The sequence below is a fragment of the Procambarus clarkii genome, chromosome 59, assembly GCF_040958095.1.
Source record: "Procambarus clarkii isolate CNS0578487 chromosome 59, FALCON_Pclarkii_2.0, whole genome shotgun sequence".
Taxonomy (NCBI): Eukaryota; Metazoa; Arthropoda; class Malacostraca; order Decapoda; family Cambaridae; genus Procambarus; species Procambarus clarkii.
Window position 1 is genome coordinate 723,661 of NC_091208.1, and position 26,137 is coordinate 749,797.

Here is a 26,137-nt window from a genome sequence, read left to right on the forward strand (position 1 = left end):
GCGAGGTTTCGTATTATTTAGATCCAAGAAAAGACATATGACATAGTTGTTTCCAATACAAATGATAAAAACCAATGTGTTTTCAGTAGAATTAACAAAAATGTTCTTGATTTTCCGTTTATATTACCGATGGAAGATGTACAAGTAAAACCGCTCTACTCCGGCTGAAACGTCGATATATGCAATAAAAACCGAACTTCTCCCCTTTTCAATATCCTACTCAGTATTTTAACGAGAAACAAATGGTTGATTGAAAATGAAGTATTTAAGGTTAATTTCTAATCAATTATGTGTTTGCATCATTTTTATCGTATATTTAATTAATTAATAACATTAAACTGAAAATTCACAAAAACGTGGAAAAACGGCAAAATATTGCCTTATTCGATGATATTTTGTTTTAATCACATAAACGAAAAGGAGATGATACACGTCAAAATATTGCAAAATTCGATGATTTTTCCTACGAAACAAAATGCAAGAAAACTTGCTTAAAATGCAATATTATGCGACATTCTGAGATTTGAAGGGCAAATCACATATCGTGATACGACATGAAATAGTATCGAAATATTGGTAAAAATGAATATATTTACGTAATATCAAACTACATGAAAAACGTGAAAAAAGTCACTAATTTTACCATATTTGAGGATTTTAACTTCAAACCATAGAGCGAGGTTTCGTGTTATTTAGATCCAAGAAAAGACATATGACAATGTTGTTTCAAATACAAATGATAAAACCAATATGTTTTCATTAGAATTAACTAAAATGTTCTTGATTTTCCGTTTATATTACCGATGGAAGATGTACAAGTAAAACCGCTCTACTCCGGCTGAAACGTCGATATATGCAATAAAAACCGAACTTCTCCCCTTTTCAATATCCTACTCAGTATTTTAACGAGAAACAAATGGTTGATTGAAAATGAAGTATTTAAGGTTAATTTCTAATCAATTATGTGTTTGCATAATTTTTATCGTATATTTAATTAATTAATAACATTAAACTAAAAATTCACAAAAACGTGGAAAAACGGCAAAATATTGCCTTATTCGATGATATTTTGTTTAAATAACATTAAGGAAAAGGGGATGATAAACAACAAAATATTGCTAAATTCGATGATTTTTCGTACGAAACAAAATGCAAGAAAACTAGCTTAAAATGCATTATTATGCGAAATTCTGAGATTTGAAGGCCAAATCACATATCGTGATACTACATTAAATAGTATCGAAATATTGGTAAAAATTAATATATTTACATAATATCAAACTGCATGAAAAACGTGAAAAAGTCACTATTTTCCCATATTTGAGGATTTTAACTGCAAATCATAGGGCGAGGTTTCGTATTATTTAGATCCAAGAAAAGACATATGACAATGTTGTTTCAAATACAAATGATAAAACCAATGTGTTTTCATTAGAATTAACTAAAATGTTGTTGATTTTCCGTTTATATTACCGATGGAAGATGTACAAGTAAAACCGCTCTACTCCGGCTGAAACGTCGATATATGCAATAAAAACCGAACTTCTCCCCTTTTCAATATCCTACTCAGTATTTTAACGAGAAACAAATGGTTGATTGAAAATGAAGTATTTATGGTTAATTTCTAATCAATTATGTGTTTGCATCATTTTTATCGTATAATTACGTATTTAATAACATTAAACTGATATTCACAAAAACGTGGAAAAACGGCAAAATATTGCCTTATTCGATGATATTTTGTTTTAATCACATAAACGAAAAGGAGATGATACACGTCAAAATATTGCAAAATTCGATGATTTTTCGCACGAAACAAAATGCAAGAAAACTTGCTTAAAATGCAATATTATGCGACATTCTGAGATTTAAAGGCCAAATCACATATCGTGATACTACATGAAATAGTATCGAAATATTGGTAGAAATGAATATATTTACGTAATATCAAACTACATGAAAAACGTGAAAAAAGTCACTATTTTACTATATTTGAGGATTTTAACTTCAAATCATAGAGCAAGGTTTCGTGTTATTTAGATCCAAGAAAAGACATATGACATAGTTGTTTCCAATACAAATGATAAAACCCAATGTGTTTTCAGTAGAATTAACAAAAATGTTCTTGATTTTCCGTTTATATTACCGATGGAAGATGTACAAGTAAAACCGCTCCACTCCGGCTGAAACGTCGATATATGCAATAAAAACCGAACTTCTCCCCTTTTCAATATCCTACTCAGTATTTTAACGAGAAACAAATGGTTGATTGAAAATGAAGTATTTAAGGTTAATTTCTAATCAATTATGTGTTTGCATAATTTTTATCGTATATTTAATTAATTAATAACATTAAACTGATATTCACAAAAACGTGGAAAAACGGCAAAATATTGCCTTATTCGATGATATTTTGTTTTAATCACATTAACGAAAAGGAGATGATACACGTCAAAATATTGCAAAATTCGATGATTTTTCGCACGAAACAAAATGCAAGAAAACTTGCTTAAAATGCAATATTATGCGACATTCTGAGATTTGAAGGCCAAATCACATATCGTGATACTACATGAAATAGTATCGAAATATTGGTAAAAATGAATATATTTACGTAATATCAAACTACATGAAAAACGTGAAAAAAGTCACTATTTTACCATATTTGAGGATTTTAACTTCAAATCATAGAGCGAGGTTTCGTGTTATTTAGATCCAAGAAAAGACATATGACATAGTTGTTTCCAATACAAATGATAAAAACCAATGTGTTTTCAGTAGAATTAACAAAAATGTTCTTGATTTTCCGTTTATATTACCGATGGAAGATGTACAAGTAAAACCGCTCTACTCCGGCTGAAACGTCGATATATGCAATAAAAACCGAACTTCTCCCCTTTTCAATATCCTACTCAGTATTTTAACGAGAAACAAATGGTTGATTGAAAATGGAGTATATAAGGTTAATTTCTAATCAATTATGTGTTTGCATCATTTTTATCGTATATTTAATTAATTAATAACATTAAACTTAAAATTCACAAAAACGTGGAAAAACGGCAAAATATTGCCTTATTCGATGATATTTTGTTTTAATCACATAAACGAAAAGGAGATGATACACGTCAAAATATTGCAATATTCGATGATTTTTCGTACGAAACAAAATGCAAGAAAACTTGCTTAAATGTAATATTATGCGACATTCTGAGATTTGAAAGCCAAATCACATATCGTGATACGACATGAAATAGTATCGAAATATTGGTAAAAATGAATATATTTACGTAATATCAAACTACATGAAAAACGTGAAAAAAGTCACTATTTTACCATATTTGAGGATTTTAACTTCAAACCATAGAGCGAGGTTTCGTGTTATTTAGATCCAAGAAAAGACATATGACATAGCTGTTTCCAATACAAATGATAAGAACCAATGTGTTTTCATTAGAATTAACAAAAACGTTCTTGATTTTCCGTTTATATTACCAATGAATGATGTACAAGTAAAACCGCTCTACTCCGGCTGAAACGTCGATATATGCAGTAAAAGCCGAACTTCTCCCCTTTTCAATATCCTACTCAGTATTTTAACGAGAAACAAATGGTTGATTGAAAATGAAGTATTTAAGGTTAATTTCTAATCAATTATGTGGTTGCATCATTTTTATCGTATATTTAATGAATTATTAACATTAAACTAAAAATTCACAAAAACGTGGAAAACGGCAAAATATTGCCTTATTCGATGATATTTTGTTTAAATAACATTAAGGAAAAGGGGATGATAAACAACAAAATATTGCTAAATTCGATGATTTTTCGTACGAAACAAAATGCAAGAAAACTAGCTTAAAATGCATTATTATGCGAAATTCTGAGATTTGAAGGCCAAATCACATATCGTGATACTACATGAAATAGTATCGAAATATTGGTAAAAATTAATATATTTACATAATATCAAACTACATGAAAAACGTGAAAAAGTCACTATTTTACCATATTTGAGGATTTTAACTGCAAATCATAGAGCGAGGTTTCGTATTATTTAGATCCAAGAAAAGACATATGACAATGTTGTTTCAAATACAAATGATAAAACCAATATGTTTTCATTAGAATTAACTAAAATGTTCTTGATTTTCCGTTTATATTACCGATGGAAGATGTACAAGTAAAACTGCTCTACTCCGGCTGAAACGTCGATATATGCAATAAAAACAGAACTTCTCCCCTTTTCAATATCTGACTCAGTATTTTAACGAGAAACAAATAGTTGATTGAAAATGAAGTATTTAAGGTTATTATCTAATCAATTATGTGTTTGCATCATTTTTATTGTATATATAATGAATTAATACCCATAAACTGAAAATTCACAAAAACTTGGAAAAACAGAAAATATTGCCTTATTCGATGATATTTTGTTTAAATCACATAAAGGAAAAGGAGATGATACACGTTAAAATATTGCAAAATTCTATGATTTTTCGTACGAAACAAAATTCAAGAAAACTTGCTTAAAATGCAATATTATGCGACATTCTGAGATTTGAAGGCCAAATCACATATCGTGATACTACATGAAATAGTATCGAAATATTGGTAAAAATGAATATATTTACTACATGAAAAAACTACAAACTACATGAAAAAACGTGAAAAAAGTCACTATTTTACCATATTTGAGGATTTTAACTTCAAATCATAGAGCGAGGTTTCGTGTTAATTAGATCCAAGAAAAGACATATGACATAGTTGTTTCCAATACAAATGATAAAAACCAATGTGTTTTCATTAGAATTAACAAAAATGTTCTTGATTTTCCGTTTATATTACCGATGGAAGATGTACAAGTAAAACCGCTCTACTCCGGCTGAAACGTCGATATATGCAATAAAAACCGAACTTCTCCCCTTTTCAATATCCTATTCAGTATTTTAACGAGAAACAAATGGTTGATTGAAAATGAAGTATTTAAGGTTAATTTCTAATCAATTATGTGTTTGCATCATTTTTATCGTATATTTAATGAATTAATAACATTAAACTGAAAATTCACAAAAACGTGGAAAAACGGCAAAATATTATCTAATTCGATGATATTTTGTTTAAGTCACATAAAGGAAAAGGAGATGATACACGTCAAAATATTGCAAAATTCGATGATTTTTCGTACGAAACAAAATGCAAGAAAACTTGCTTAAAATGCAATATTATGCGACATTCTGAGATTTGAAGGCCAAATCACATATCGTGATACTACATGAAATAGTATCGAAATATTGGTAAAAATGAATATATTTACGTAATATCAAACTACATGAAAAACGTGAAAAAGTCACTATTTTACCATATTTGAGGATTTTAACTTCAAATCATAGAGCGAGGTTTCGTGTTATTTAGATCCAAGAAAAGACATATGACATAGCTGTTTCCAATACAAATGATAAAAACCAATGTGTTTTCATTAGAATTAACAAAAATGTTCTTGATTTTCCGTTTATATTACCGATGAATGATGTACAAGTAAAACCGCTCTACTCCGGCTGAAAAGTCGATATATGCAATAAAAATCGAACTTCTCCCCTTTTCAATATCCTACTCAGTATTTTAACGAGAAACAAATAGTTGATTGAAAATGAAGTATTTAAGGTTAATTTCTAATCAAGTATGTGTTTGCATCATTTTTATCGTATATTTAATGAATTAATAACATTAAACTGAAAATTCCCAAAAACGTGGAAAAACGGCAACATATTGCCTAATTCGATGATATTTTGTTTCAATCACATAAAGGAAAAGGAGATGATACACGTCAAAATATTGCAATATTCGATGATTTTTCGTACGAAACAAAATGCAAGAAAACTTGCTTAAAATGCAATATCATGCGAAATTTTGAGATTTGAAGGCCAAATCACATATCGTGATACTACATGAAATAGTATCGAAATATTGGTAAAAATGAATATATTTAAGTAATATCGAACTACATAAAAAACGTGAAAAGTCACTATTTTACCATATTTGAGGGTTTTAACTTCAATTCATAGAGCGAGGTTTCGTATTATTTAGATTCAAGAAAAGACATTAGACAATGTTGTTTCCAATACAAATGATAAAAAGCAATGTTTTTTCATAGAATTAACAAAAATGTTCTTGATTTTCCGTTTATATTACCGATGGAAGATGTACACGAAAATCGCTCTATTCCGGCTGAAACGTCGATATATGCAATAAAAACAGAACTTCTCCCCTTTTCAATATCCTACTCAGTATTTTAACGAGAAACAAATGGTTGATTGAAAATGAAGTATTTAAGGTTATTATCTAATCAATTATGTGTTTGCATCATTTTTATCGAATATATAATGAATTAATACCCATAAACTGAAAATTCACAAAAACGTGGAAAAAGGCAAAATATTGCCTAATTCGATGATATTTTGTTTAAATCACATAGAGGAAAAGTGGATGATGAACGTCAAAATATTGCTATATTCGATGATTTTTCGTACGAAACAAAATGCAAGAAAACTTGCTTAAAATGCAATATTATGCGAAATTATGAGATTTGAAGGAAAAATTACATATCGTGAAACTATATTAAATAGTATCGAAATATTGATAATAATGAATATATTTACGTAATATCAAACTACATGAAAAACGTGAAAAAGTCACTATTTTGCAATATTTGAGGATTTTAACTTCAAATCATAGAGCGATGTTTTCATTAGAATTAACTAAAATGTTCTTGATTTTCCGTATATATTACCGATGGAAGATGTACACGAAAACTGCTCTATTCCGGCTGAAACGTCGATATATGCAATAAAAACAAAACTTCTCCCCTTTTCAATATCTTACTCATTATTTTAACGAGAAACAAATAGATGATTGAAAATTAAGTATTTAAGGTTAATTTCTAAACAATTATGTGTTTGCATCATTTTTATCGTATATTTAATGAATTAATAACTTTAAACTGAAAATTCACAAAAACGTGGAAAAACGGCAAAATATTGCCTAATTCGATGATATTTTGTTTAAATCACATAAAGGAAAAGATGATATATGTCAAAATATTGCAAATTTCGATGATTTTTCGTACGTAACAAAATGCAAGAAAACTTGCTTAAAATGCAATATTATGCGAAATTCTGAGATTTGAAGGCTAAATCACATATCGTGATACTACATGAAATAGTTTCGAAATATTGGTAAAATTAATATATTTACATAATATCAAACTACATGAAAAACGTGAAAAAAGTCACTATTTTACCATATTTGAGGATTTTAACTTAAAATCATAGAGCGAGGTTTCCCATTATTTAGATCCAAGAAAAGACATATGACAATGTTGTTTCAAATACAAATGATAAAACCAATGTGTTTTCATTAGAATTAACTAAAATGTTCTTGATTTTCCGTTTATATTACCGATGGAAGATGTACACGAAAACTGCTCTATTCCGGCTGAAACGTCGATATATGCAATAAAAACAAAACTTCTCCCCTTTTCAATATCTTACTCAGTATTTTAACGAGAAACAAATAGATGATTGAGAATTAAGTATTTAAGGTTAATTTCTAAACAATTATGTGTTTGCATCATTTTTATCGTATATTTAAGGAATTAATAACAATAAACTGAAAATTCACAAAAACGTGGAAAAACGGCAAAATATTGCCTAATTTGAGGATATTTTGTTTAAATCACGTAAAGGAAAAGGGGGATGATAAACGTCAAAATATTGCTATATTCGATGATATTTCGTACGAAACAAAATGCAAGAAAACTTGCATAAAATGCAATATTATGCGAAATTCTGAGATTTGAAGGCCAAATCACATATCGTGATACTATATTAAATATTATCGAAATATTGGCAAAAATGAATATATTTACGGAATATCAAACTACATGAAAAACGTGAGAAAAGTCACTATTTTACCATATTTGAGGATTTTAACTTCCAATCATAGAGCGAGGTTTCGTGTTATTTAGATCCAAGAAAAGACATATGACATAGTTGTTTCCAATACAAATGATAAAAACCAATGTGTTTTCATTAGAAATAACTAAAATGTTCTTGATTTTCCGTTTATATTACCGATGGAAGATGTACACGAAAATCGCTCTATTCCGGCTGAAACGTCGATATATGCAATAAAAACAGAACTTCTCCCCTTTTCAATATCCTACTCAGTATTTTAACGAGAAACAAATGGTTGATTGAAAATGAAGTATTTAAGGTTAATTTCTAATCAATTATGTGTTTGCATCATTTTTATCGTATATTTAATGAATTAATAACATTAAACTGAAAATTCACAAAAAAGTGGAAAAACGGCAACATATTGCCTAATTCGACGATATTTTGTTCAAATCACATAAAGGAAAAGGAGATGATACACGTCAAAATATTGCAAAATTCGATGATTTTTCGTAGGAAACAAAATTCAAGAAAACTTGCTTAAAATGCAATATTATGCGACATTCTGAGATTTGAAGGCCAAATCACATATCGTGATACTACATGAAATAGTATCGAAATATTGGTAAAAATGAATATATTTACGTAATATCAAACTACATGAAAAACGTGAAAAAGTCACTATTTTACCATATTTGAGGATTTTAACTACAAATCATCGAGCGAGGTTTCGTGTTATTTAGATCCAAGAAAAGACATATGACATAGTTGTTTCCAATACAAATGATAAAAACCAATGTGTTTTCATTAGAATTAACAAAAATGTTCTTGATTTTCCGTTTATATTACCGATGGAAGATGTACAAGTAAAACCGCTCTACTCCGGCTGAAACGTCGATATATGCAATAAAAACCGAACTTCTCCCCTTTTCAATATCCTACTCAGTATTTTAACGAGAAACAAATGGTTGATTGAAAATGAAGTATTTAAGGTTAATTTCTAATCAATTATGTGTTTGCATCATTTTTATCGTATATTTAATTAATTAATAACATTAAACTGAAAATTCACAAAAACGTGGAAAAACGGCAAAATATTGCCTTATTCGATGATATTTTGTTTTAATCACATAAACGAAAAGGAGATGATACACGTCAAAATATTGCAAAATTCGATGATTTTTCGTACGAAACAAAATGCAAGAAAACTTGCTTAAAATGCAATATTATGCGACATTCTGAGATTTGAAGGCCAAATTACATATCGTGATACTACATGAAATAGTATCGAAATATTGGTAAAAATGAATATATTTACGTAATATCAAACTACATGAAAAACGTGAAAAAAATCACTATTTTACCACATTTGAGGATTTTAACTTCAAATCATAGAGCGAGGTTTCGTGTTATTTAGATCCAAGAAAAGACATATGACATAGCTGTTTCCAATACAAATGATAAAAACCAATGTGTTTTCATTAGAATTAACAAAAATGTTCTTGATTTTCCGTTTATATTACCGATGAATGATGTACAAGTAAAACCGCTCTACTCCGGCTGAAACGTCGATATATGCAAAAAAAACCGAACTTCTCCCCATTTCAATATCCTACTCAGTATTTTAACGAGAAACAAATGGTTGATTGAAAATGAAGTATTTAAGGTTAATTTCTAATCAATTATGTGTTTGCATCATTTTTATCGTATATTTAATGAATTAATAACATTAAACTGAAAATTCACAAAAAAGTGGAAAAACGGCAAAATATTGCCTAATTCGACGATATTTTGTTCAAATCACATAAAGGAAAAGGAGATGATACACGTCAAAATATTGCAAAATTCGATGATTTTTCGTAGGAAACAAAATTCAAGAAAACTTGCTTAAAATGCAATATTATGCGACATTCTGAGATTTGAAGGCCAAATCACATATCGTGATACTACATGAAATAGTATCGAAATATTGGTAAAAATGAATATATTTACGTAATATCAAACTACATGAAAAACGTGAAAAAAGTCACTATTTTACTATATTTTAGGATTTTAACTTCAAATCATCGAGCGAGGTTTCGTGTTATTTAGATCCAAGAAAAGACATATGACATAGTTGTTTCCAATACAAATGATAAAAACCAATGTGTTTTCATTAGAATTAACAAAAATGTTCTTCATTTTCCGTTTATATTACCGATGGAAGATGTAAAAGTAAAACCGCTCTACTCCGGGTGAAACGTCGATATATGCAATAAAAACCGAACTTCTCCCCTTTTCAATATCCTACTCAGTATTGTAACGAGAAACAAATGGTTGATTGAAAATGAAGTATTTAAGGGTAATTTATAATCAATTATGTGTTTGCATCATTTTTATCGTATATATAATGAATTAATACCCATAAAATGAAAATTCACAAAAACGTGGAAAAAGGCAAAATATTGCCTAATTCGATGATATTTTGTTTAAATCACATAGAGGAAAAGTGGATGATAAACGTCAAAATATTGCTATATTCGATGATTTTTCGTACGAAACAAAATGCAAGAAAACTTGCTTAAAATGCAATATTATGCGAAATTATGAGATTTGAAGGAAAAATCACATATCGTGATACTATATTAAATAGTATCGAAATATTGATAATAATGAATATATTTACGTAATATCAAACTACGTGAAAAACGTGAAAAAGTCACTATTTAACAATATTTGAGGATTTTAACTTCAAATCATAGAGCGAGGTTTTCATTAGAATTAACTAAAATGTTCTTGATTTTCCGTTTATATTACCGATGGAAGATGTACACGAAAACTGCTCTATTCCGGCTGAAACGTCGATATATGCAATAAAAACAAAACTTCTCCCCTTTTCAATATCTTACAGAGTATTTTAACGAGAAACAAATAGATGATTGAAAATTAAGTATTTAAGGTTAATTTCTAAACAATTATGTGTTTGCATTATTTTTTTTCGTATATTTAATGAATTAATAACATTAAACTGAAAATTCACAAAAACGTCGAAAAACGAGTATTGCCTAATTCGATGATATTTTGTTTAAATCACATAAAGGAAAAGATGATACACGTCAAAATATTGCAAATTTCGATGATTTTTCGTACGTAACAAAATGCAAGAAAACTTGCTTAAAATGCAATATTATGCGAAATTCTGAGATTTGAAGGCTAAATCACATATCGTGATACTACATGAAATAGTATCGAAATATTGGTAAAATTAATATATTTACATAATATCAAACTACATGAAAAACGTGAAAAAAGTCACTATTTTACCATATTTGAGGATTTTAACCTAAAATCATAGAGCGAGGTTTCCCATTATTTAGATCCAAGAAAAGACATATGACAATGTTGTTTCAAATACAAATGATAAAACCAATGTGTTTTCATTAGAATTAACTAAAATGTTCTTGATTTTCCGTTTATATTACCGATGGAAGATGTACAAGTAAAACCGCTCTAATCCGGCTGAAACGTCGATATATGCAATAAAAACTGAACTTCTCCACTTTTCAATATCCTACTCAGTATTTTAACGAGAAACAAATGGTTGATTGAAAATGAAGTATTTAAGGTTAATTTCTAGTCAATTATGTGTTTGCATCATTTTTATCGTATATTTAAGGAATTAATAACAATAAACAGAAAATTCACAATAAACGTGGAAAAACGGCAAAATATTGCCTAATTTGAGGATATTTTGTTTAAATCACATAAAGGAAAAGAGGATGATAAACGTCAAAATATTGCTATATTCGATGATTTTTCGTACGAAACAAAATGCAAGAAAACTTGCATAAAATGCAATATTATGCGAAATTCTGAGATTTGAAGGCCAAATCACATATCGTGATACTACATTAAATGGTAACGAAATATTGGTAAAAATGAATATATTTACGTAATATCAAACTACATGAAAAACGTGAAAACAGTCACTATTTTACCACATTTCAGGATTTTAACTTCAAATCATAGAGCGAGGTTTCGTGTTATTTAGATCCAAGAAAAGACATATGACATAGTTGTTTCCAATACAATTGATAAAAACCAATGTGTTTTCATTAGAATTAACTAAAATGTTCTTGATTTTCCGTTTATATTACCGATGGAAGATGTACAAGTAAAACCGCTCTACTCCGGCTGAAACGTCGATATATGCAATAAAAACCGAACTTCTCCCCTTTTCAATATCCTACTCAGTATTTTAACGAGAAACAAATAGTTGATTGAAAATGAAGTATTTAAGGTTATTATCTAATCAATTATGTGTTTGCATCATTTTTATCGTATATATAATGAATTAATACCCATAAACTGAAAATTCACAAAAACTTGGAAAACAGAAAATATTGCCTTATTCGATGATACGAAAACGAGATGATACACGTCAAAATATTGCAAAATTCGATGATGTTTCGTACGAAACAAAATGCAAGAAAACTTGCTTAAAATGCAATATTATGCGACATTCTGAGATTTGAAGGCCAAATCACATATCGTGATACTACATGAAATAGTATCGAAATATTGGTAAAAATGAATATATTTACGTAATATCAAACTACATGAAAAACGTGAAAAAAGTCACTATTTTACCATATTTGAGGATTTTATTTTCAAATCATAGAGCGAGGTTTCGTGTTATTTAGATCCAAGAAAAGACATATAACAGTTGTTTCCAATACAAATGATAAGAACCAATGTGTTTTCATTAGAATTAACAAAAATGTTCTTGATTTTCCGTTTATATTACCGATGGAAGATGTACAAGTAAAACCGCTCTACTCCGGCTGAAACGTCGATATATGCAATAAAAACCGAACTTCTCCCCTTTTCAATATCCTACTCAGTATTTTAACGAGAAACAAATGGTTGATTGAAAATGAAGTATTTAAGGGTAATTTATAATCAATTATGTGTTTGCATCATTTTTATCGTATATTTAATGAATTAATAACATTAAACTGAAAGTTCACAAAAACGTGGAAAAACGGCAACATATTGCCTAATTCGATGATATTTTGTTTAAATCACATAAAGGAAATAGAGATGATAAACTTCAAAATATTGCAAAATTCGATGATTTTTCGTACGAAACAAAATGCAAGAAAACTTGCTTAAAATGCAATATTATGCGAAATTCTGAGATTTGAAGGCCAAACCACATATCGTGATACAACATGAAATAGAATCGAAATATTGGTAAACATGAACATATTTACATAATATCAAACTACATGAAAAACGTGAAAAAAGTCACTTTTTAACCATATTTGAGGATTTTAACTTCAAATCATAGAGCAAGGTTTCGTGTTATTTAGATCCAAGAAAAGACATGACAATGTTGTTTAAAAAACAAACGATAAAAATAAATGTGTTTTCATTAGAATTAACTAAAATGTTCCTGATTTTCGGTTTATATTACCGATGGAAGATGTACACGAAAACCGCTCTATTCCGGCTGAAACGTCGATATATGCAATAAAAACAGAACTTCTCCCCTTTTCAATATCTGACTCAGTATTTTAACGAGAAACAAATAGTTGATTGAAAATGAAGTATTTAAGGTTATTATCTAATCAATTATGTGTTTGCATCATTTTTATCGTATATATAATGAATTAATACCCATAAACTGAAAATTCACAAAAACTTGGAAAAACAGAAAATATTGCCTTATTCGATGATATTTTGTTTAAATCACATAAAGGAAAAGGAGATGATACACGTTAAAATATTGCAAAATTCGATGATTTTTCGTACGAAACAAAATGCAAGAAAACTTGCTTAAAATGCAATATTATGCGACATTCTGAGATTTGAAGGCCAAATCACATATCGTGATACTACATGAAATAGTATCGAAATATTGGTAAAAATGAATATTATTACGTAATATCAAACTACATGAAAAACGTGAAAAAAGTCACTATTTTACCATATTTGAGGATTTTAACTTCAAATCATAGAGCGAGGTTTCGTGTTATTTAGATCCAAGAAAAGACATATGACATAGTTGTTTCCAATACAAATGATAAAAACCAATGTGTTTTCATTAGAATTAACAAAAATGTTCATGATTTTCCGTTTATATTACCGATGGAAGATGTACAAGTAAAACCGCTCTACTCCGGCTGAAACGTCGATATATGCAATAAAAACCGAACTTCTCCCCTTTTCAATATCCTACTCAGTATTTTAACGAGAAACAAATGGTTGATTGAAAATGAAGTATTTAAGGTTAATTTCTAATCAATTATGTGTATGCATCATTTTTATCGTATATTTAATGAATTAATAACATTAAACTAAAAATTCACAAAAACGTGGAAAAACGGCAAAATATTGCCTAATTCGATGATATTTTGTTTAAGTCACATAAAGGAAAAGGATACACGTCAAAATATTGCAAAATTTGATGATTTTTCGTACGAAACAAAATGCAAGAAAACTTGCTTAAATTGCAATATTATGCGACATTCTGAGATTTGAAGGCCAAATCACATATCGTGATACTACATGAAATAGTATCGAAATATTGGTAAAAATGAATATATTTACGTAATATCAAACTACATGAAAAACGTGAAAAAAGTCACTATTTTACCATATATGAGGATTTTAACTTCAAATCATAGAGCGAGGTTTCGTGTTATTTAGATCCAAGAAAAGACATATGACATAGTTGTTTCCAATACAAATGATAAAAACCAATGTGTTTTCATTAGAATTAACAAAAATGTTCTTGATTTTCCGTTTATATTACCGATGAATGATGTACAAGTAAAACCGCTCTACTCCGGCTGAAACGTCGATATATGCAATACAAACAGAACTTCTCCCCATTTCAATATCCTACTCAGTATTTTAACGAGAAACAAATGGTTGATTGAAAATGAAGTATTTAAGGTTAATTTCTAATCAATTATGTGTTTGCATCATTTTTATCGTATATTTAATGAATTAATAACATTAAACTGAAAATTCACAAAAAAGTGGAAAAACGGCAACATATTGCCTAATTCGACGATATTTTGTTCAAATCACATAAAGGAAAAGGAGATGATACACGTCAAAATATTGCAAAATTCGATGATTTTTCGTAGGAAACAAAATTCAAGAAAACTTGCTTAAAATGCAATATTATGCGACATTCTGAGATTTGAAGGCCAAATCACATATCGTGATACTACATGAAATAGTATCGAAATATTGGTAAAAATGAATATATTTACGTAATATCAAACTACATGAAAAACGTGAAAAAGTCACTATTTTACCATATTTGAGGATTTTAACTACAAATCATCGAGCGAGGTTTCGTGTTATTTAGATCCAAGAAAAGACATATGACATAGTTGTTTCCAATACAAATGATAAAAACCAATGTGTTTTCATTAGAATTAACAAAAATGTTCTTGATTTTCCGTTTATATTACCGATGGAAGATGTACAAGTAAAACCGCTCTACTCCGGCTGAAACGTCGATATATGCAATAAAAACCGAACTTCTCCCCTTTTCAATATCCTACTCAGTATTTTAACGAGAAACAAATGGTTGATTGAAAATGAAGTATTTAAGGTTAATTTCTAATCAATTATGTGTTTGCATCATTTTTATCGTATATTTAATTAATTAATAACATTAAACTGAAAATTCACAAAAACGTGGAAAAACGGCAAAATATTGCCTTATTCGATGATATTTTGTTTTAATCACATAAACGAAAAGGAGATGATACACGTCAAAATATTGCAAAATTCGATGATTTTTCGTACGAAACAAAATGCAAGAAAACTTGCTTAAAATGCAATATTATGCGACATTCTGAGATTTGAAGGCCAAATTACATATCGTGATACTACATGAAATAGTATCGAAATATTGGTAAAAATGAATATATTTACGTAATATCAAACTACATGAAAAACGTGAAAAAAATCACTATTTTACCACATTTGAGGATTTTAACTTCAAATCATAGAGCGAGGTTTCGTGTTATTTAGATCCAAGAAAAGACATATGACATAGCTGTTTCCAATACAAATGATAAAAACCAATGTGTTTTCATTAGAATTAACAAAAATGTTCTTGATTTTCCGTTTATATTACCGATGGAAGATGTACAAGTAAAACCGCTCTACTCCGGCTGAAACGTCGATATATGCAATAAAAACCGAACTTCTCCCCTTTTCAATATCCTACTCAGTATTTTAACGAGAAACAAATGGTTGATTGAAAATGAAGTATTTAAGGGTAATTTATAATCAATTATGTGTTTGCATCATTTTTATCGTATATTTAATGAATTAATAACATTAAACTGAAAGTTCACAAAAACGTGGAAAAACGGCAACATATTGCCTAATTCGATGATATTTTGTTTAAATCACATAAAGGAAATAGAGATGATAAACTTCAAAATATTGCAAAATTCGATGATTTTTCGTACGAAACAAAATGCAAGAAAACTTGCTTAAAATGCAATATTATGCGAAATTCTGAGATTTGAAGGCCAAACCACATATCGTGATACAACATGAAATAGAATCGAAATATTGGTAAACATGAACATATTTACATAATATCAAACTACATGAAAAACGTGAAAAAAGTCACTTTTTAACCATATTTGAGGATTTTAACTTCAAATCATAGAGCAAGGTTTCGTGTTATTTAGATCCAAGAAAAGACATGACAATGTTGTTTAAAAAACAAACGATAAAAATAAATGTGTTTTCATTAGAATTAACTAAAATGTTCCTGATTTTCGGTTTATATTACCGATGGAAGATGTACACGAAAACCGCTCTATTCCGGCTGAAACGTCGATATATGCAATAAAAACAGAACTTCTCCCCTTTTCAATATCTGACTCAGTATTTTAACGAGAAACAAATAGTTGATTGAAAATGAAGTATTTAAGGTTATTATCTAATCAATTATGTGTTTGCATCATTTTTATCGTATATATAATGAATTAATACCCATAAACTGAAAATTCACAAAAACTTGGAAAAACAGAAAATATTGCCTTATTCGATGATATTTTGTTTAAATCACATAAAGGAAAAGGAGATGATACACGTTAAAATATTGCAAAATTCGATGATTTTTCGTACGAAACAAAATGCAAGAAAACTTGCTTAAAATGCAATATTATGCGACATTCTGAGATTTGAAGGCCAAATCACATATCGTGATACTACATGAAATAGTATCGAAATATTGGTAAAAATGAATATTATTACGTAATATCAAACTACATGAAAAACGTGAAAAAAGTCACTATTTTACCATATTTGAGGATTTTAACTTCAAATCATAGAGCGAGGTTTCGTGTTATTTAGATCCAAGAAAAGACATATGACATAGTTGTTTCCAATACAAATGATAAAAACCAATGTGTTTTCATTAGAATTAACAAAAATGTTCATGATTTTCCGTTTATATTACCGATGGAAGATGTACAAGTAAAACCGCTCTACTCCGGCTGAAACGTCGATATATGCAATAAAAACCGAACTTCTCCCCTTTTCAATATCCTACTCAGTATTTTAACGAGAAACAAATGGTTGATTGAAAATGAAGTATTTAAGGTTAATTTCTAATCAATTATGTGTATGCATCATTTTTATCGTATATTTAATGAATTAATAACATTAAACTAAAAATTCACAAAAACGTGGAAAAACGGCAAAATATTGCCTAATTCGATGATATTTTGTTTAAGTCACATAAAGGAAAAGGATACACGTCAAAATATTGCAAAATTTGATGATTTTTCGTACGAAACAAAATGCAAGAAAACTTGCTTAAATTGCAATATTATGCGACATTCTGAGATTTGAAGGCCAAATCACATATCGTGATACTACATGAAATAGTATCGAAATATTGGTAAAAATGAATATATTTACGTAATATCAAACTACATGAAAAACGTGAAAAAAGTCACTATTTTACCATATATGAGGATTTTAACTTCAAATCATAGAGCGAGGTTTCGTGTTATTTAGATCCAAGAAAAGACATATGACATAGTTGTTTCCAATACAAATGATAAAAACCAATGTGTTTTCATTAGAATTAACAAAAATGTTCTTGATTTTCCGTTTATATTACCGATGAATGATGTACAAGTAAAACCGCTCTACTCCGGCTGAAACGTCGATATATGCAATAAAAACCGAACTTCTCCCCATTTCAATATCCTACTCAGTATTTTAACGAGAAACAAATGGTTGATTGAAAATGAAGTATTTAAGGTTAATTTCTAATCAATTATGTGTTTGCATCATTTTTATCGTATATTTAATGAATTAATAACATTAAACTGAAAATTCACAAAAAAGTGGAAAAACGGCAACATATTGCCTAATTCGACGATATTTTGTTCAAATCACATAAAGGAAAAGGAGATGATACACGTCAAAATATTGCAAAATTCGATGATTTTTCGTAGGAAACAAAATTCAAGAAAACTTGCTTAAAATGCAATATTATGCGACATTCTGAGATTTGAAGGCCAAATCACATATCGTGATACTACATGAAATAGTATCGAAATATTGGTAAAAATGAATATATTTACGTAATATCAAACTACATGAAAAACGTGAAAAAGTCACTATTTTACCATATTTGAGGATTTTAACTACAAATCATCGAGCGAGGTTTCGTGTTATTTAGATCCAAGAAAAGACATATGACATAGTTGTTTCCAATACAAATGATAAAAACCAATGTGTTTTCATTAGAATTAACAAAAATGTTCTTGATTTTCCGTTTATATTACCGATGGAAGATGTACAAGTAAAACCGCTCTACTCCGGCTGAAACGTCGATATATGCAATAAAAACCGAACTTCTCCCCTTTTCAATATCCTACTCAGTATTTTAACGAGAAACAAATGGTTGATTGAAAATGAAGTATTTAAGGTTAATTTCTAATCAATTATGTGTTTGCATCATTTTTATCGTATATTTAATTAATTAATAACATTAAACTGAAAATTCACAAAAACGTGGAAAAACGGCAAAATATTGCCTTATTCGATGATATTTTGTTTTAATCACATAAACGAAAAGGAGATGATACACGTCAAAATATTGCAAAATTCGATGATTTTTCGTACGAAACAAAATGCAAGAAAACTTGCTTAAAATGCAATATTATGCGACATTCTGAGATTTGAAGGCCAAATTACATATCGTGATACTACATGAAATAGTATCGAAATATTGGTAAAAATGAATATATTTACGTAATATCAAACTACATGAAAAACGTGAAAAAAATCACTATTTTACCACATTTGAGGATTTTAACTTCAAATCATAGAGCGAGGTTTCGTGTTATTTAGATCCAAGAAAAGACATATGACATAGCTGTTTCCAATACAAATGATAAAAACCAATGTGTTTTCATTAGAATTAACAAAAATGTTCTTGATTTTCCGTTTATATTACCGATGAATGATGTACAAGTAAAACCGCTCTACTCCGGCTGAAACGTCGATATATGCAATAAAAACCGAACTTCTCCCCATTTCAATATCCTACTCAGTATTTTAACGAGAAACAAATGGTTGATTGAAAATGAAGTATTTAAGGTTAATTTCTAATCAATTATGTGTTTGCATCATTTTTATCGTATATTTAATGAATTAATAACATTAAACTGAAAATTCACAAAAAAGTGGAAAAACGGCAAAATATTGCCTAATTCGACGATATTTTGTTCAAATCACATAAAGGAAAAGGAGATGATACACGTCAAAATATTGCAAAATTCGATGATTTTTCGTAGGAAACAAAATTCAAGAAAACTTGCTTAAAATGCAATATTATGCGACATTCTGAGATTTGAAGGCCAAATCACATATCGTGATACTACATGAAATAGTATCGAAATATTGGTAAAAATGAATATATTTACGTAATATCAAACTACATGAAAAACGTGAAAAAAGTCACTATTTTACTATATTTTAGGATTTTAACTTCAAATCATCGAGCGAGGTTTCGTGTTATTTAGATCCAAGAAAAGACATATGACATAGTTGTTTCCAATACAAATGATAAAAACCAATGTGTTTTCATTAGAATTAACAAAAATGTTCTTCATTTTCCGTTTATATTACCGATGGAAGATGTAAAAGTAAAACCGCTCTACTCCGGGTGAAACGTCGATATATGCAATAAAAACCGAACTTCTCCCCTTTTCAATATCCTACTCAGTATTGTAACGAGAAACAAATGGTTGATTGAAAATGAAGTATTTAAGGGTAATTTATAATCAATTATGTGTTTGCATCATTTTTATCGTATATATAATGAATTAATACCCATAAACTGAAAATTCAAATTCACAAAAACGTGGAAAAAGGCAAAATATTGCCTAATTCGATGATATTTTGTTTAAATCACATAGAGGAAAAGTGGATGATAAACGTCAAAATATTGCTATATTCGATGATTTTTCGTACGAAACAAAATGCAAGAAAACTTGCTTAAAATGCAATATTATGCGAAATTATGAGATTTGAAGGAAAAATCACATATCGTGATACTATATTAAATAGTATCGAAATATTGATAATAATGAATATATTTACGTAATATCAAACTACGTGAAAAACGTGAAAAAGTCACTATTTAACAATATTTGAGGATTTTAACTTCAAATCATAGAGCGAGGTTTTCATTAGAATTAACTAAAATGTTCTTGATTTTCCGTTTATATTACCGATGGAAGATGTACACGAAAACTGCTCTATTCCGGCTGAAACGTCGATATATGCAATAAAAACAAAACTTCTCCCCTTTTCAATATCTTACAGAGTATTTTAACGAGAAACAAATAGATGATTGAAAATTAAGTATTTAAGGTTAATTTCTAAACAATTATGTGTTTGCATTATTTTTGTTCGTATATTTAATGAATTAATAACATTAAACTGAAAATTCACAAAAACGTCGAAAAACGAGTATTGCCTAATTCGATGATATTTTGTTTAAATCACATAAAGGAAAAGATGATACACGTCAAAATATTGCAAATTTCGATGATTTTTCGTGCGTAACAAAATGCAAGAAAACTTGCTTAAAATGCAATATTATGCGAAATTCTGAGATTTGAAGGCTAAATCACATATCGTGATACTACATGAAATAGTATCGAAATATTGGTAAAATTAATATATTTACATAATATCAAACTACATGAAAAACGTGAAAAAAGTCACTATTTTACCATATTTGAGGATTTTAACCTAAAATCATAGAGCGAGGTTTCCCATTATTTAGATCCAAGAAAAGACATATGACAATGTTGTTTCAAATACAAATGATAAAACCAATGTGTTTTCATTAGAATTAACTAAAATGTTCTTGATTTTCCGTTTATATTACCGATGGAAGATGTACAAGTAAAACCGCTCTAATCCGGCTGAAACGTCGATATATGCAATAAAAACTGAACTTCTCCACTTTTCAATATCCTACTCAGTATTTTAACGAGAAACAAATGGTTGATTGAAAATCAAGTATTTAAGGTTAATTTCTAGTCAATTATGTGTTTGCATCATTTTTATCGTATATTTAAGGAATTAATAACAATAAACAGAAAATTCACAAAAAACGTGGAAAAACGGCAAAATATTGCCTAATTTGAGGATATTTTGTTTAAATCACATAAAGGAAAAGAGGATGATAAACGTCAAAATATTGCTATATTCGATGATTTTTCGTACGAAACAAAATGCAAGAAAACTTGCATAAAATGCAATATTATGCGAAATTCTGAGATTTGAAGGCCAAATCACATATCGTGATACTACATTAAATGGTAACGAAATATTGGTAAAAATGAATATATTTACGTAATATCAAACTACATGAAAAACGTGAAAACAGTCACTATTTTACCACATTTCAGGATTTTAACTTCAAATCATAGAGCGAGGTTTCGTGTTATTTAGATCCAAGAAAAGACATATGACATAGTTGTTTCCAATACAATTGATAAAAACCAATGTGTTTTCATTAGAATTAACTAAAATGTTCTTGATTTTCCGTTTATATTACCGATGGAAGATGTACAAGTAAAACCGCTCTACTCCGGCTGAAACGTCGATATATGCAATAAAAACCGAACTTCTCCCCTTTTCAATATCCTACTCAGTATTTTAACGAGAAACAAATAGTTGATTGAAAATGAAGTATTTAAGGTTATTATCTAATCAATTATGTGTTTGCATCATTTTTATCGTATATATAATGAATTAATACCCATAAACTGAAAATTCACAAAAACTTGGAAAACAGAAAATATTGCCTTATTCGATGATACGAAAACGAGATGATACACGTCAAAATATTGCAAAATTCGATGATGTTTCGTACGAAACAAAATGCAAGAAAACTTGCTTAAAATGCAATATTATGCGACATTCTGAGATTTGAAGGCCAAATCACATATCGTGATACTACATGAAATAGTATCGAAATATTGGTAAAAATGAATATATTTACGTAATATCAAACTACATGAAAAACGTGAAAAAAGTCACTATTTTACCATATTTGAGGATTTTATTTTCAAATCATAGAGCGAGGTTTCGTGTTATTTAGATCCAAGAAAAGACATATAACAGTTGTTTCCAATACAAATGATAAGAACCAATGTGTTTTCATTAGAATTAACAAAAATGTTCTTGATTTTCCGTTTATATTACCGATGGAAGATGTACAAGTAAAACCGCTCTACTCCGGCTGAAACGTCGATATATGCAATAAAAACCGAACTTCTCCCCTTTTCAATATCCTACTCAGTATTTTAACGAGAAACAAATGGTTGATTGAAAATGAAGTATTTAAGGGTAATTTATAATCAATTATGTGTTTGCATCATTTTTATCGTATATTTAATGAATTAATAACATTAAACTGAAAGTTCACAAAAACGTGGAAAAACGGCAACATATTGCCTAATTCGATGATATTTTGTTTAAATCACATAAAGGAAATAGAGATGATAAACTTCAAAATATTGCAAAATTCGATGATTTTTCGTACGAAACAAAATGCAAGAAAACTTGCTTAAAATGCAATATTATGCGAAATTCTGAGATTTGAAGGCCAAACCACATATCGTGATACAACATGAAATAGAATCGAAATATTGGTAAACATGAACATATTTACATAATATCAAACTACATGAAAAACGTGAAAAAAGTCACTTTTTAACCATATTTGAGGATTTTAACTTCAAATCATAGAGCAAGGTTTCGTGTTATTTAGATCCAAGAAAAGACATATGACAATGTTGTTTAAAAAACAAACGATAAAAATAAATGTGTTTTCATTAGAATTAACTAAAATGTTCCTGATTTTCGGTTTATATTACCGATGGAAGATGTACACGAAAACCGCTCTATTCCGGCTGAAACGTCGATATATGCAATAAAAACAGAACTTCTCCCCTTTTCAATATCTGACTCAGTATTTTAACGAGAAACAAATAGTTGATTGAAAATGAAGTATTTAAGGTTATTATCTAATCAATTATGTGTTTGCATCATTTTTATCGTATATATAATGAATTAATACCCATAAACTGAAAATTCACAAAAACTTGGAAAAACAGAAAATATTGCCTTATTCGATGATATTTTGTTTAAATCACATAAAGGAAAAGGAGATGATACACGTTAAAATATTGCAAAATTCGATGATTTTTCGTACGAAACAAAATGCAAGAAAACTTGCTTAAAATGCAATATTATGCGACATTCTGAGATTTGAAGGCCAAATCACATATCGTGATACTACATGAAATAGTATCGAAATATTGGTAAAAATGAATATTATTACGTAATATCAAACTACATGAAAAACGTGAAAAAAGTCACTATTTTACCATATTTAAGGATTTTAACTTCAAATCATAGAGCGAGGTTTCGTGTTATTTAGATCCAAGAAAAGACATATGACATAGTTGTTTCCAATACAAATGATAAAAACCAATGTGTTTTCATTAGAATTAACAAAAATGTTCATGATTTTCCGTTTATATTACCGATGGAAGATGTACAAGTAAAACCGCTCTACTCCGGCTGAAACGTCGATATATGCAATAAAAACCGAACTTCTCCCCTTTTCAATATCCTACTCAGTATTTTAACGAGAAACAAATGGTTGATTGAAAATGAAGTATTTAAGGTTAATTTCTAATCAATTATGTGTATGCATCATTTTTATCGTATATTTAATGAATTAATAACATTAAACTAAAAATTCACAAAAACGTGGAAAAACGGCAAAATATTGCCTAATTCGATGATATTTTGTTTAAGTCACATAAAGGAAAAGGATACACGTCAAAATATTGCAAAATTTGATGATTTTTCGTACGAAACAAAATGCAAGAAAACTTGCTTAAATTGCAATATTATGCGACATTCTGAGATTTGAAGGCCAAATCACATATCGTGATACTACATGAAATAGTATCGAAATATTGGTAAAAATGAATATATTTACGTAATATCAAACTACATGAAAAACGTGAAAAAAGTCACTATTTTACCATATATGAGGATTTTAACTTCAAATCATAGAGCGAGGTTTCGTGTTATTTAGATCCAAGAAAAGACATATGACATAGTTGTTTCCAATACAAATGATAAAAACCAATGTGTTTTCATTAGAATTAACAAAAATGTTCTTGATTTTCCGTTTATATTACCGATGGAAGATGTACAAGTAAAACCGCTCTACTCCGGCTGAAACGTCGATATATGCAATAAAAACCGAACTTCTCCCCTTTTCAATATCCTACTCAGTATTTTAACGAGAAACAAATAGTTGATTGAAAATGAAGTATTTAAGGTTATTATCTAATCAATTATGTGTTTGCATCATTTTTATCGTATATATAATGAATTAATACCCATAAACTGAAAATTCACAAAAACTTGGAAAAACAGAAAATATTGCCTTATTCGATGATACGAAAACGAGATGATACACGTCAAAATATTGCAAAATTCGATGATGTTTCGTACGAAACAAAATGCAAGAAAACTTGCTTAAAATGCAATATTATGCGACATTCTGAGATTTGAAGGCCAAATCACATATCGTGATACTACATGAAATAGTATCGAAATATTGGTAAAAATGAATATATTTACGTAATATCAAACTACATGAAAAACGTGTAAAAAGTCACTATTTTACCATATTTGAGGATTTTATCTTCAAATCATAGAGCGAGGTTTCGTGTTATTTAGATCCAAGAAAAGACATATGACAGTTGTTTCCAATACAAATGATAAGAACCAATGTGTTTTCATTAGAATTAAAAAAAATGTTCTTGATTTTCCGTTTATATTACCGATGGAAGATGTACAAGTAAAACCGCTCTACTCCGGCTGAAACGTCGATATATGCAATAAAAACCGAACTTCTCCCCTTTTCAATATCCTACTCAGTATTTTAACGAGAAACAAATAGTTGATTGAAAATGAAGTATTTAAGGTTATTATCTAATCAATTATGTGTTTGCATCATTTTTATCGTATATATAATGAATTAATACCCATAAACTGAAAATTCACAAAAACTTGGAAAAACAGAAAATATTGCCTTATTCGATGATACGAAAACGAGATGATACACGTCAAAATATTGCAAAATTCGATGATGTTTCGTACGAAACAAAATGCAAGAAAACTTGCTTAAAATGCAATATTATGCGACATTCTGAGATTTGAAGGCCAAATCACATATCGTGATACTACATGAAATAGTATCGAAATATTGGTAAAAATGAATATTATTACGTAATATCAAACTACATGAAAAACGTGAAAAAAGTCACTATTTTACCATATTTGAGGATTTTAACTTCAAATCATAGAGCGAGGTTTCGTGTTATTTAGATCCAAGAAAAGACATATGACATAGTTGTTTCCAATACAAATGATAAAAACCAATGTGTTTTCATTAGAATTAACAAAAATGTTCTTGATTTTCCGTTTATATTACCGATGGAAGATGTACAAGTAAAACCGCTCTACTCCGGCTGAAACGTCGATATATGCAATAAAAACCGAACTTCTCCCCTTTTCAATATCCT